This window comes from Dermacentor andersoni, chromosome 1 (assembly GCF_023375885.2).
Source record: "Dermacentor andersoni chromosome 1, qqDerAnde1_hic_scaffold, whole genome shotgun sequence".
Taxonomy (NCBI): domain Eukaryota; kingdom Metazoa; phylum Arthropoda; class Arachnida; order Ixodida; family Ixodidae; genus Dermacentor; species Dermacentor andersoni.
The window spans coordinates 35,848,210-35,862,713 of record NC_092814.1 but is presented as its reverse complement, the minus strand read 5'-3'; the positions used below and the strand labels follow the sequence as shown (position 1 = coordinate 35,862,713).

The 14,504-nt window shown below is 49.4% G+C and overlaps 1 protein-coding gene across 1 annotated transcript in view; it reads right to left on the bottom strand.

Annotated features, from left to right (window-relative positions):
• Positions 1-7,344, bottom strand: part of LOC126545853 (uncharacterized) — a 96,808-nt gene extending 89,464 nt beyond the window's left edge. The window contains exon 1 of the mRNA XM_050193857.3: positions 7,164-7,344. The gene's annotated coding sequence lies outside the window, so the exon portion shown is untranslated. The remainder of the gene's footprint in view (positions 1-7,163) is intronic.
• Between the last annotated feature and the right edge of the window lie 7,160 nt (positions 7,345-14,504).

Below are 14,504 nucleotides of genomic sequence, written 5' to 3'. Positions count from 1 at the left end.
AAAAAATAACTTGAACATATAATGTCGGCTCAAAGGCAAACGTATCTGTTGATGGCATGGCGAAGTATGTTTTACGGCGCCCAGAAAGCAATTCGAGCGCTTCTTCACTACCTGAAGGCAACAGACTTAAGTGCCCGACTATAGACATCCTACACCTAATTTAGTGCATGTGAAAGTGCGATATAGACTCTCTCTCTCTCTTCCCCTCCCCACGTGTAGAGTAGCAAATTGGACTCGTCTCTCTCTCTCTCTCTCTCTATGTTTAACGGAATTTTTTTATTCAGTCTATTTTCTTTGATTTAGCCATTCGGTATGTGTTACTGGGGGAGCGTCCGTTCTTGGCCAATCCTCCAGAATTAATATTTCCCCCTGTGAGACAAGATTTACAGAATCTGTAAATGTTGCTCGACGAAAGCCATCCTCGGGCTGGATCTGAAGAAGGCCTTCGATAACATTCGCCACGATGCCATATTGCGACAAATAGACAAGCTAAATCTCGGACTGCGAACGTACAACGTCCGAGACTTCCTCACGGGAAGAACCACTCGCATGCGAGAGGGACAACTAGAGTCAGATCAACTCAACATCGGGAGCTCGGGCACCCCACAGGGCTCGATGATCTCGCCGATGCTCTTCAATCTCGTCCTGCTGGGGTTATCCAACCGATTGCTTCAAATCGAAGGACTGCATCACACGCTATACGCGGATGATATTACGATCTGGACGACAACGGGCATTGACGGAGCGATCGAGCAACGTTTACAGCAGGCCATCCAATGCGTGGAAAACTACCTCGTGGGCACGGGACTAGCCTGCTCTGCCGAAAAATCCGAACTGCTGCTATATAGACCGGTCAGAAAGGGGCGCCCACCTAAAGGCTACAGACCCCCGGAAAAGGAAGAGATCCAATTAACGGCATCAAACGGCCTACCCATCTCGATGGTAGATAAGATCCGGGTATTAGGAATGATGATCGAACACAAGGGCGGCAATGGCGAAGCACTTCGCAAGATAACGGCAAAGGCCACCAGCACGATGCAGCTCATTCGTTGCATCACCAACAAACACGCGGGCATGCGCGAAGGCAGTGTCATACGACTCACACAAGCCTTCGTCATTTCTCTAATAAAGTACAGGGCAGCGTTTCAAACCTGGACGGTAGCGGAAAGAAACAAGCTCAACGTCCTCATACCCAAGGCGTACAAATATGCGTTGGGACTTGCGCCCGGAGTCAGCACCACCAAGTTCTTAGAACTTGGCTTGCACAATACGCTCGAGGAACTCGTGGAGGCGCAACAAGTGTCCCAACTCGAGCGCCTATCCAAGACCCGTCTGGGCAGACACGTGCTCGAAAAGCTCGGCATCACATACCACACGCAGCGCGGCATCAAAGTAGAAATTCCAAGAACCATACGGGGCGAGCAGCTATACGTACCCCCATTGCCTCGCAACATGCACCCCCAACACCACACGGGGAGACGTAAAGCCAGGGCACAACACATGAACCAATGTTACTCCAACAACAAGGAGGCGGTCTTCACCGACGCAGCCCGTTATCGAGACAGGAAGAGTTTCGTGGTGCAGTTACTAGCCACCGAGGCAACCACCTCACGAGCGTCACCGTGAACACGGCACATGCTGAAGCGGCAGAGGAAGCGGCCATAGCACTGGCCCTCGCACAAACTAAAGCGACATACGTGATCTGCGATTCTCAAACGGCAATTCGCAATTTTGCAAATGGGCGCATCTCGCAAGAGGCGTATCACATACTCCAGCGACATCCCATGCAGGGGGAGGCCGACTTCGATAACCGAAGGCATTTGCTATAGATCTCGGCACACACTGGACTGAGCACCCCCAACGAAGCGGCTCACCGCGTTGATCGAGGCCTCACTCACCGAGCATCATCGGAGGAAGAGCCTCCGCGGGGTACTGCAAACGTCTGGGCGTGGGAGGATCGTATGACCAGGTTCCACGACATCACGACACACTACCAGTTACAAAGACGCGTATACCCATTTCCTCACGCTAGGTTAGACAGGACGCAAGCAGTACACTTCAGACAATTACAAACGGATTCTTACAGAAACCCCAGGCTTATGCACGTCATGTATCCAGACACGTACACTACAAACAGAAGCACATCGTGTGGCGAGGTTGCCACACTTAATCACATGTTTGGGAATGTCAGCACTTAACAAACAAGTCGGGCAGTGCCGAACCCTCCGTCTCTTCCACCGCCAGCCTACGCTCGCGCTGGAAGACCGCACTGCTCAGCTCGAACCTATAACAGCACAACTCTGGGCCGTCTAGCGAGCCGAGGAAGCCGTTTGGAGACAAGGTCTCGGAACCGCGTCCGCGGCGGGTGCCCTGACCCACTAAAAAGACGCCGGACTCAAATCTTAATGATTTAAAAATAAAGTTTACGCTCTGCTTGATACGTGTCGTACTTTTCTGTGCGTATACATGTCATCACCATTCTTCCTTCAACAGGCATCATGCATTACTTCGTTTTTGTGACATCGCTGCGTATACATTTAACACTGTGCATCTACCTGATTTGTAATTTACAAATACTTCGGCATAGCTTGTGAACGATTCAGTGCATAAGCGAAAATTGCAATACAATAAGATTGCGTCCTGTGTAGTGGATTAGCATAAATGTTGCATGAGACTACACGTTGCATAATATGACAGCAAAACAACACTGTACGCATCGCCCTTATGCATTTACTTAACCGCTTCGCTAAAGCTTCACTTCACAATGATTACAATATGGGCGTTGGATCTACATATTTCTTACTTCGTAACGGGAAAGGCTTGAGAATCGTTCAGTCAAACAAGCTGTGGAGAAGAAATGGAACGTCGCAAGCGCAGATGATCGGCCGATCTGTCCCGTGCTCGTGTTTGCGTAAACCCAAAGGAGAAATACCGAAGACCAGGATATGAACGGTATCGCCAAGTGTTGCTCCGGACCCGCCGTGGTTGCTCAGTGGCTATGGTGTTAGGCTGCTGAGCACGAGGTCGCGGGATCGAATCCCGGCCACGGCGGCCGCATTTCGATGGAGGCAAAATGCGAAAACACCCGTGTACTTAGATTTAGGTGCACGTTAAAGAACCCCAGGTGGTCGAAATTTCCGGAGTCCTCCACTACGGCGTGCCTCATAATCAGAAAGTGGTTTTGGCACGTAAAACCCCATAATTTAATTTTTTAAGTGTTGCTCCGGAGCAGGCTAGGCACAGTCGCGGGAAGAACGCATGCAGTACACGGCGGGCAATACTTCCTTGCTTTCTGCTCCTGCTGCACATGGCGCCCAGCTGGAGCTTTCACTCAGACACGCATTGAGGTGTTATTTCCCGTTGTGTTGCCTGCTTCGCGTTATGGTTCCGAATAATGTATTTAAAGAAAGCATTTATCTCTGTTGAAGTCGTAAAAGAATAGCTTAACGAGTTTTGACTGGAAAACGAGGTATACTTTCGTTGGCACACACACACACACACACACACACACACACATCCTACAACAGTATATGCCTAATAATGCTCTCACGCGAGAGGAAGCTGCAGTATGGTGAAAACTCCAAACACATATCCACATTTGAGTGTGGATATGTGTTTGAGCGCAACACACCCTGCGCTGTATTTTTATCAATGTCCACACTTTGGCGAATGCGCAAAGCTCTGCCAAAGGTATGGGCATGCGTAAGCACACTCACACCCATCCCACCACTCGCCAATGGGAGGCAGGGCTGCCAGCTCCGACTGAACGGACCAGCTCGAACCGAGCGAGAAGGCCGCTGGGCTCCTTGAGTGAGGGGACCGTCCATTACAGAGCGGAGGAGCTACCCACTCTCGCTTCGCTAGCGTGCATGCTGCTCTGGATAAAGTTTACTCTCTCTCTCTCCCCCCTGTTGTTGCGTCCTCGGGAGCACACCTTAGGGCCAACAGTGGCTGTGCGACCGTATATGTACATGAACCCTGACGTACAGCTTCCTAGGCCTCAAGTTACCCTACTCCGTGATGACACGATAGAACACCTGTAACTGCTAAGGATAAATAATGAGGAGGCAAGGGGATGAAACGAAACCAGCATGGATGGCTCGAAAGCGTTAGCTGATCCTCGTAATTGCTAAGTAAGCGGATTGGCTCGACAATTGCGTTACGAAACGGTTGCGTTCCAGAGGAGTGCCTGCTGTCCATGAACTCGTCCGCACGCTTCCTGTTGTAGTTAGCGCAAGAACCTGAGCGAGGACAGCGGAACTGCATCAAGCACTGATATTGCGTGAATCGCGATGCGACAGTTGTAGCAAATCGAAAGGCAGGTTCTGTTATATTAACTTAGGTGTTATGACGTCATTAGGACATGTCATATGCTTGGCGTTAGAGCCCTGTGGTGGACAGTGTCAAATGGACGACTCAAGGAGCACGTGGTGTAGTGCACAATGAAGAAAGAAGGGGAAAGAAAGACCACGCTTTGAAGCGAAAGTTGGAGGACCGCGCAAAATTGACGGAACGCAAGACGAAGAAAGGAAGTGTTCTGTCAATTTAGCGCTGTCCCCCTTGCACGCTTTGAAGAGTATGTAGGTTTCACGTGATTTATTATTATTGAAACGTTTTCTATATTGACTGTTTAGGCACATTTTCGAAATGTGATTTATTCCCGGAACGTTTTTCGTATTAACACGTGTTATAATCCTTAACCATTGTACAATTTATTGTTCGTGGAAAAGCCGGCAACACAATAGCTGCTAACATTTTAAATTTCATCCAGATAAATCCCTCACTTTCTTTACTGGTGAAATCTGAGATTATAGGAGCTATGTTCTTTTAAGTCAGCGACTTAACAAATCTGGTTCTTACTTGTGAATGTAGTTGTTGATTTGTAATTTTTACTTCCGACGTTGAAAAATATTCTGCTGTTTAATTCATGCTGGTAAAGTTCTATTAATGATGGACCATGCATCGGTGAGTTGGTATATTGATCAAAGTATTAGCCAAAACTGTGTTATCGAAATTAGTCAGTAAAAATAGTCTGAATCACGTCGCACTGGCAGCTTGATCGCAGGACATGTTTCGCGATAATAAGCACGCGATCGTCGTGTGCAAAATCCAGACCAATTATATGTCAACAAAACGTCACGACTGGGCAGCATGTGCGAATGGTTCCAGTGCAACTAGTCGCATTGCTCGCAAGAAGGTGAGACTTCCACAGAATTTAGGGACTCGTTCGAGCACTGCAGGCTCGGAAAAGTAAAGTGTACTCAGATAAATACAACTCCAGGCTACTTGCATGCTGAAGTGAAGCTTTTGAACAGTGCGACGTGTGCGTTAAAGATCTCTCGTAAGGACAAGTAGTACTCAAGAAAATTTGCACTGTTACGGAACGGCTGCGGGATAGGAAAGAACGTTAAGAAGACGTTGACGACAATTTCACTGAGTTCAATCACAAAACTAACAGATGTACTGAGAGAGAGAAACAAACTTTAATGACATACTGGGTTTGGCTATTGAATGTTCGTATACTTCGTACGTGCTTTCAAATATTCATGCGATAAAAAGATGCGCTGAAAGTACATCTATCCCCAGCCTTCTTGTGAACAAATTGCAGTGACTTTGTTTTCTCACGAGCTGCTCTTCCTGCCGATAAAGCATAGCGCCAAGCTTTTATATAGAAAGGTATCATCTTTGTGACTTCCAATTAACTTAAACTGTGAAAACATCCAGCCTCCAAATGCTCTTGAAACTTGTGCGTGACATGGGCGGCGGCAGCGTGATCCGCCTGCTGCATCGAGACTTCTGGATGAAGCCAATGCTGCGAAGCCAGTTCCTCGCTAAACCCGCACGAACCCAGCACATCGACGACAATTCATTTATTCGTCGAAACAGACAACGTGCCTCGAAAAGAGGCTTCTTAACGGAGTAACTATTAGCTATGCAGGCAATTAATGCGCAACATTTTAGCTTAAAGAAAGTAAATTGATGCGGATACAAGTTTTGAGTCCGTAAAAACAGGAAAGATCACCCCTTATTTGGAGCTCTTGACGAGGTAAAATACTATTTACGCTGTACCAAACTATCCAGTACCGTTTTGAATTCGAGGCTACTGCGTAAGCTACTGCCTGCTCTTTGTTTTCGATATTTCTTGAACAATATGGCCCTTTCCATCGGACTGACTAAAGCTCATTGAGGTCCGAGCAGCAAGAGCAGAATTGCTGTCACGCGCTTTCGGTGAAATGAAGTGGCGTACGAAACCCCATGCGACCAGCTATTGAGTTACGCCTATAAATTGAGCAGCGCACTGTAGACGACATTCTGGCGGCCTGGTTTTTCCCCTTCTTTAGAGTCTGCTCCCCCCTTCTTCTCCAGAACGGGATCAGTATCGACCCGAGCTGCATAAACACTGCGCGACAACGCGCACACAAAGATGTGGACGCGCGCACGCACGCACAGACGCTGGAGACTCCCGTGCAAATGACGTTGTCCGGCGGCGGGTCATTGCGTTTACTGGGTGGGCAGACCTTGGCAGATATCACGAAAAACAATCTAGAGGAGGCGTCGCCTTGGCTTTTGCGCCGCCCCTTGACTACGGCGCTGTGTTTGCATTTTTACAACTATAGTGCGCTGGTCGTTCGTTCATTTACCTTTGTAGCCGTACTTTGCGGAGTCTGCGTGTCAGCACGAGAGGCTAATTGTTGCGCGCGCAGAGGGCATTCTCCGCACGAGCAACATTATGTACGCGAGTGTGCTTCTCGCTGCTTTAGGCTTTAGTTTTCAGGGCACGGACTTTTGACCCCTTGACTGATCGCTTCTAATATGACAATTTCGAGGGAAGGAGTAATGCCACGCCGACTCGCCTGCAGAGCCGTCAGACTGGTGCGGGGTTTTGCAAGGCGAGCGAAGGCATCGCTGCGTGCATGACGGCCACCGTGCGAGCGCCCCCGAAAGGAAAGCAGCCAGGCAGGAGAGCACAGACGCATCAAGGCCTCCGAAGCGGGCGACGGTCGTGGCTCGGACCGTCACCCCTCTCTTGCACGGCGCGTCGCCCCTCGTGCCTGGCCTTTAGCATTTTTGCACGCAACACTCGAGCACCGGCTATCGCTTGCCACGCGTGTGGCTCGCTCCCTGGTCTTGCACGCGCTGCAGTGCGACGGGGTTTCGCTCACCGTGGCTGCGTGGTGTCGACGCCTGCGGCGAGTCGGGCCTGCTGCGGAGCTGCGCCGCTTGCGGGCGCCCCGAATCGCTTTGCAAGCGCTGCTCGGGTTCCGACGCGGCGACTCGCTGCTGCTGCGAGGTGAGGCCTAACCAACAGGCGGACATGGCGGTGTGGCCAGCCGGGCACCTCGACGCGAGCGACGCCCTGGCGGCCGAGGCGGCGGCGGCGCCCGGCAGCAGCGCCTACAAAGGAATATCGAATTTTCCCTCTCGCGTGTCGGGGAAGAGTCGACCGGGACGCGCGGGCCCTTTCTCCCCTGCGGAGAGGAGTACGAAGGTCGTAATCCGCTCCGAGGCGGAGAGAGTCCGGCCAGCGATCGTGATCGGGACTGCCACCCTTTCCCTTCCCGTCGTACCTGTTGACGGGGCGCGCGGCAGTTGCGTGATCGGGCGCTTGCCACACGCACGCATTGTGGACACAACCGACCAGAGTTCATTTGCGGGGGCTGGAGCGAGCGATTAAGTCAGACTGCACCATTCGCAAATCTCCGCTTGATGGGACGAGAGCAGCAGCATCCACATTTTGTCTAAAGACGTTCTCCGTTTAGGAGGTGTTGGCATTTTGGCCTTTACATATGGGAACACGCGTTTGGGACACAAATATTGTGTTACGTGTTGGTGTTCGATCAAGGCATCAAAGAGCTTAAAAGACGGGGCGTTGTTGTTCGGGGACCGCAGTTTTTGGACATGTGAGTTTCATCTCCCTGCGCGCTGCAAGCCTTGAAGATGTGCGCCTTAGTTATAGCGGCAGGGTAGTTCTTTTATTGTGTAGACATAATGATTGAATGTCTCCGCAATTGACAGAATTTATTTTTTTAGATTTAAGAAGCTTCTGCAATGCCTCTCCGTGTACGGTCAGTGACATTACAGTGTAGTGAGCTGAACTGTTCACAAGCAAACTGAACTGTGTCGTCTGTGCTTTTTGCCTTTATTTTAACTTCTTTCGCTGACACTTTCCACAGCAGAGTCGTCCACTCTAGATTTGACTTGGCGCTTGTGCACTTGATAATGGTGGCACTTGATAATGTGCACTTGATAATGGTACGTGTGTCTGTCGAGGGAAATTTTAGTTGCGAGAAAGGCTCTCATGGTGTCCGTTTCATGCGCGGCAGTGTGTGTGGCGCTAACGTTAGCGTATAATGTACTTTTACCTACTCGCCCAAATGTCAACATTACTACACTATTGTAGCTCTGAGCGCGACGTTGCAGTTCCAGCTACCCATGGTAACGACCGCTGTATTATGATGGGGGCAGGAGGATTCGCGTATATACGGGTACTTGGCCACTCGGCAAAAAAATCTGTTTGTAAAAACAGCTTTTCACCCCGGCGTCCCTTCTACCTTTCCATTCCAGATGTTGCTCTGAGACGTGAATCCCCCCTCCTTTTTTTATTAATATGTAATTGAAGGATAGGTCGGCGCGTTTAATGGCGCCGGCTATTTCTCTTCGCAGGAGAAGCAAAACTTAAAGCACGAAAACATTGAGACAGTCAAATATCAGAAACAGTTGCGCAGTATCACACAAGAGTTAAGGAAGACACACAAAATAGTAAAAGAACACACAGAGACACACAGTTCCTTAAAAGTGTTACGATTCGCCTACGACGCGCGGTATAGCCGGCGCGGATGCAACGGACGCCGGGGCTTCGTTCAAAGCGGCGGACATTTTGGCCCGTTCGGAGCTGCCGCAAAGCCTCCCCGCCAAGCGCGTCCAGGCGTGTTTCAGTGCCACGTGTCTTCTTGTGTGCGTGCGTGTGTGTGTGCCCACGCTTGTCAAAGCGCGGCAGCCGGGGAGAGGAGCTCCCCAAGTGTGAAGCGAGGAGGTCTGTCCGGCGCCCGGCCGGCGGATGCGTCACTACACTCGTCTCAACGTGTCTCTCAGCGTGTCCGTGCCCAGTCACGTGCGCATCTGACGAGACGTTCCTCCTTGCCCTCAGCTGCGAGACTATAAAAGCAGCTGCCCCCGGACGCCAAGAGAGAGGCTCCGATTTCTTCCGTTGAGTTACGTGCTCTCCCGTCTCTCCACTTCGGTCGACCTGACCGCCCGCTCTTTTGCGATGTTAGAATAAACAAGTTGTTCTGTTACCAGTCAACTCATGCTTTGCCGGGACCTTCGGATGCTTCCAGTTGTGCCCAGGCCGCCAGGCCAACGCTACCATTGGGACTTGCGACCCAGATTCTAACAAAAGCAAGACATTTCGAAAAAAAAAAAAACGCATTTAAGCTGACATTTTCCCAGATGAGGCGGTTCACGAATCTACACATGCCTACATAAAGAGACTAACGCAACACTTATCAAAAACACTCGTGTCTTACAAATAAATGGAGTGATCATTTTTAAGCTTTCTGAAATTTTCAAATATCGCCTGTTGCAGATAACATAGTTCTAGTCCTTGAGCTGGAGCCATATTCAGAGAAGCGGACATTACTTTCACGAGAAATCGAAACACATATTCAACTAATCAAAAGATCACTAATTAACTTAATTAATTGCTTTACAGCACAGATTGCCATTTACAAATTGTAGCTGGTAATCTTGAAAGGCGTATCCACTTGGAATTAATTTCCAGAATGGCACCAGTGTAGAGATATGCGTAATCAAACTCACCGTAAATATACACTGTCCCACTTATTTCTTTAATGAAACACTCTTTTATGCATTTCATGAGAAGCCAACAAACAAAGCACATGCTACCTGAAGGCATCAATGCTACCGGATTCGAGACCCTTGTTATATAAGAACGAGAAGAAAGGGGGTTAAACGAGGAACCAGATTTTTATGAATCATATCATGAGAAGCCAACAAAGGCTCCAAGGAAAACATAGGGGAATTACTTGTACTTACTAATTGAATTAAACAAATGATAAATTATTGGCAATGAAAGTGGATGAAAAAACAACTTGCAACATTGTAACAGTCCGGCAACATTGATGCCTTCAGATAGCATGTGAGGGTTTATTGACCAGTTGCCTTCACCCAGAAAGATCACGCACTCGTGAGGCTTGCGGCAGAAATGATGTTCCACACCCGCCGCCAAGGTTTGTGAGTGGGGGCGCTGGCTAATACTCCTAAGGTTAGTTCTACTAGTAACAAACAAATACCCAAGAAAGTGGATGGGGAAACCGCACCGCGGTAGCTCATTTGGTTGGAGCATCGCACGCGTAATGCGAAGAAGTGGGATCGTTCCTCCCCTGCGGCAAGTTGTTTTTTCATCCCGTTTTATTGCCATTAATTTACCATTTCTTTGAGACGAAGTGTCTGCGAGCCAGAACGCTATTTCTCTAGCTCAGCTGTCTTTTCCTTACTTCTGCGTACATATTTAGAGAGCCGGCATGGTTCGTGGTACGGATGCAAGTTGACGTCCCCGTCACCTCTACCATTTCTTTAATTCAATTAGTAAGTACCAGTAATTTCCGCTATGTCTTCCTTGGTGTCTTTGTTTATCGGCTTCTCATGACATAATTAATAAAAATCGGGCCCCTCGGTAAAACCCCTTTCTTCTCGCTCTTTTATGCATTGAAGCACAAAAGTAACTGAAACGCCCATGTATTTTGTCCCACATTTTGGGGCCCCCTCGTCAGGCGAAGTTGCCAATTTTTCGCTGTAAATATATTTGCCAAAGCTGTATTGCACACCACACGGAAATGAGCATGTGAACTTTCCTATACGTTGTTGCGGCTCGAGGTCGCGTTTAAGCCAAGAATTCTCCAGACACAGGGGTGAGTTCATACGGGAGTAGGAGCGAAGGAAAAAGGGTTTATTTTACATATTTACACTGGCTCCAGATATGGAAGTCCAGTCCATGTAGGGGTACTTTAAATGTCCGGGCACTACATGTCTGAGCACACATCAGGACACTTCGTACCTGTCATGACCACTCACTCGACCAAAAGGTGTCCGCTTTTAAAACAGTCGCTTTCTCTAGGTGACTGGACTAGGGAATTTGATCACTGTGTCCCGGCCAATCATAATCGTCGAACCGTTCGCAAAATCCCTCGCATCACGACGCACCATTCCGCGGTCTCCGCCTCCAACGTTGCGCGGTCACCTCCCCATACGACGTAGTCACGTGGCGATTTGGGAACTTGAAGTCGAAGCACTTCCCATGAAAGGGCTCGACGTTCGCCCCTTACATAAATGAGTGGGCTCTCCGTGACGGTCAACTTGCAGCGAGCTCCCGGGAAGTCTGCCCTTCACGGTTGTTACCTCGCCTACAGAATCCGGTGGTCGTTGTCACCTTGAAGAGAGCTCCTTTGTTGACCCGTCAACAGTCGGCGCCAGGGCTTCGTCGACGTCTGGGCGGGCATTGATGAAGGGGGCTGCCTCGTAAAAAGCACCTATGGAATGCCCTTTGCCGTTTTGAGACGTAACAGACTCCTCCACCGTCGGGAGATTCGACCTGAGGGTGACCAGCTGTCAGGTTGTCCGAAGCGTCGAGGTTCCCTTCCAGAGTCATGGCTGAGGACCCACTGCAGCTAACACTCCCAGCACTAGAGTCATTGCGGCCATTTTCCTAGGAAAACACAAGCACACACACACTCTGGTCGGCGTGCCAGAGCGAAACGCCCACTGGATGCTATGATCCCCGCATCGCGTTACAAAGTTCAACCCATCTCTCTGTCTCTCTTATTTTTGTGTCGTGGTTAGCCCTCGACATGGCAGAAATCAGTAGCCCTATCTCAATAACATCGACAGCCATACGTACTGAACAAGTTAAAAAAAATCCTGAGTTCGTTGCTTAATATCCCTAGCTCAGACCGAGTGCATTCTCATTCTGGCTCCCTTTCCTATACTTGACCTCGAAGTTGTATTCCTGCAAAATGAGACTCCATCTCAGCAGTCTCCCCTTTTTTCACGATATTTGCTTCAGTCAGGCAAGAAGACAATGGTTGCACTCGACCGTGAACTTCGTGCCTGGAATATATAGCATCCTAGCTTTTGAATTGCCCATACTATGCACAAACACTCTTTCTCAGCGGTGCTGAACGCCTCTTCTCGCGGTGTCAGTTTTCGACTGAGGCGTATCACTGGGTGTTCTTCACCACTTTCGTTATGTTGGACTAGTACGACACCTCTACCATGGTTGCTGGCGTCGCCCTAGAGAATGAATTTGTATTCTTTCTTGTCCCGTCCTCGCGCAGTTCCCCCACAAGTTAATAGTGTTGCCACTGGGGGTTTGAAGATGTGGAATGTACCTTGCTCGTGGAGGAGTAAGGGAACGTGGGGCTGGGCCCGATATCCAGGACGTTTTACACACACGTTTATATTGCTATGGGGATGTTAGGAATATATAAAGACTCTATTTACATTGTATATACAGGATGAGTCAGCGTAGACAAGACAGGGTTGCACAACCACAACCGAAGGCTATAGCGACGTAGGTGGCGACGGTGACGTTAGAGGCGGCAACGACGTTGATCCCGCGTGCTCACCGTCATTCATGGTGCGGACGGTGATGCGACGTCCACTGCGGAGCTCTGTTTCCAGCCGTGGTACCCCGCACCTCCCACCAATATGTTACGGGCACGTTAGGAATATATGAAGACTGTATTTACAGCGCACTACAGGATGAGTCAGCGTAGAGAAGATGGCTGACCAACAACATGCAGCAGCCTGCGTCTCGCAGTCTTCTTCTTCCTCTGTCTTCTTTCATCCTTCCGTAACAATATTTGCATAATTACAAGAAAATTCAAAGCAGTACAGAAAAAGTTCAAGAAGTTGTAACAGCCGATCACTCCCGCCGTCCGTTGCTCTTTTTATGCCCTGCGTGGTCATTGTTCAGTCACCTCCACCGATCCGGCCTCAGGATACCGATGACATCAGGTCCCACCAATCCGGAGGTCTGTTACCCTTTCCCTCTGAAGGGAGCTTTACCGGAAACACACGCACATCACTGGGCACAAACAGGGAAAGGGGGACCGTACACTGGCTCCGTCTCCGGCGTGGGCGTGCCAATTTGGGCGGCTGACAGGTGAAGGACCGTATCTTCGCTAATTGCCCAAACCTCTCCTGACCGAGGTACTCCCGTGCTGGCCATAAATCATCCGTTTTGAGAACCACTTTGACAAGGTCGTCGGCCCGTTCCCCATAATCGCGCTGGCCGTGACCGGAGGTTGTCGCGGGGTGAAGGGCCGATCACAGTATGCACCACCAAGCCCAGCAAAAAAACCTTCTCTGCGAAAGTCTGGCGATACAAGCACCGGCCGTGAAGACAAAGTTTTCTTCAGGTTCTGGAAAGCCGCTTCTCTATCGGCGCTCCAAGTGACCACTTCTGCTTCATGCTTACGGCTGTCAGTTAGCGGACTCGCAATTGCAGAATAATTTGAAATATAGTGCTGGTAATACCCAGCCATTGCCAGAAATGACAGCACATCCCCCCTTTTTCGCGGGTCTCGGAAAATTAGCTATTGCCGCCAGTTTGGCTTTCATCGGTTTACGTTTTTCAGGACCCACTTCGTGCTCCCAATACGTGACACAGGCTTGGCCGAACTGACACTTTTCGGCTTTGATAGTCAAGCCCGCCCCTCTGCTTCTTTCAAGCACCGTTCGGGTATGTTGCAAATGAGACTTCGAATTATTAGAAAATACGGCCACATCATCAAGATAGGGTAGAGCAAATACTTCTAGTCCTTCAAGCATCTGATCTAGCAGCCTTGAAAATCAGAACGGTGCGTTCTTCAAGCCAGAGCTCATGGTAACTGGCTGGTAAATCCAGAAAGGGGTTACAACGGCCGCGTAGCGACTTGCTCGTTCTGTTAAGGGAACCTGCCAATATTCCCTCACTAAGTCGAGGGTTGAAATGAACGTAGCCCTGCTTAAGAGTTCTGCCCTCTCCTCTATATTCGGCAAGGCGTAGATTTGGTCATTTGTGATGGCATTTAATTTTCGATAATCTACGCATGGCCGGGGATCTTTCCCTGGCACCTCAACTAGCGTTAAAGGGGAGCAATATTCACTATATGCTTCCCTGATCACACCAAGACCGATGCATTCCTTTTTACTCCTGCCTTCATGATGTCTAGCTGCCGCGATGATACGCAGTACGCTTCTGTCTTAAAACGAACATCCGTCGTTAGCTCGATCTCATGTTCTTTCGTATGGGTCGTTCCTAGCTTCTCTCCAAAACAATCCACATATTCCCGAATAAGGCTCCTCAAATCCTCCACTTTCACAGTACCTAGTTCTTGTTTACAGCATGCGTTATTACCTCTTCCACACTAGGGCCCGTTTTCCCGCGAAAACAAGGTAACGCTAGAGGAACGTCCTCTGAAAAATTCATAGCTATGCTGACA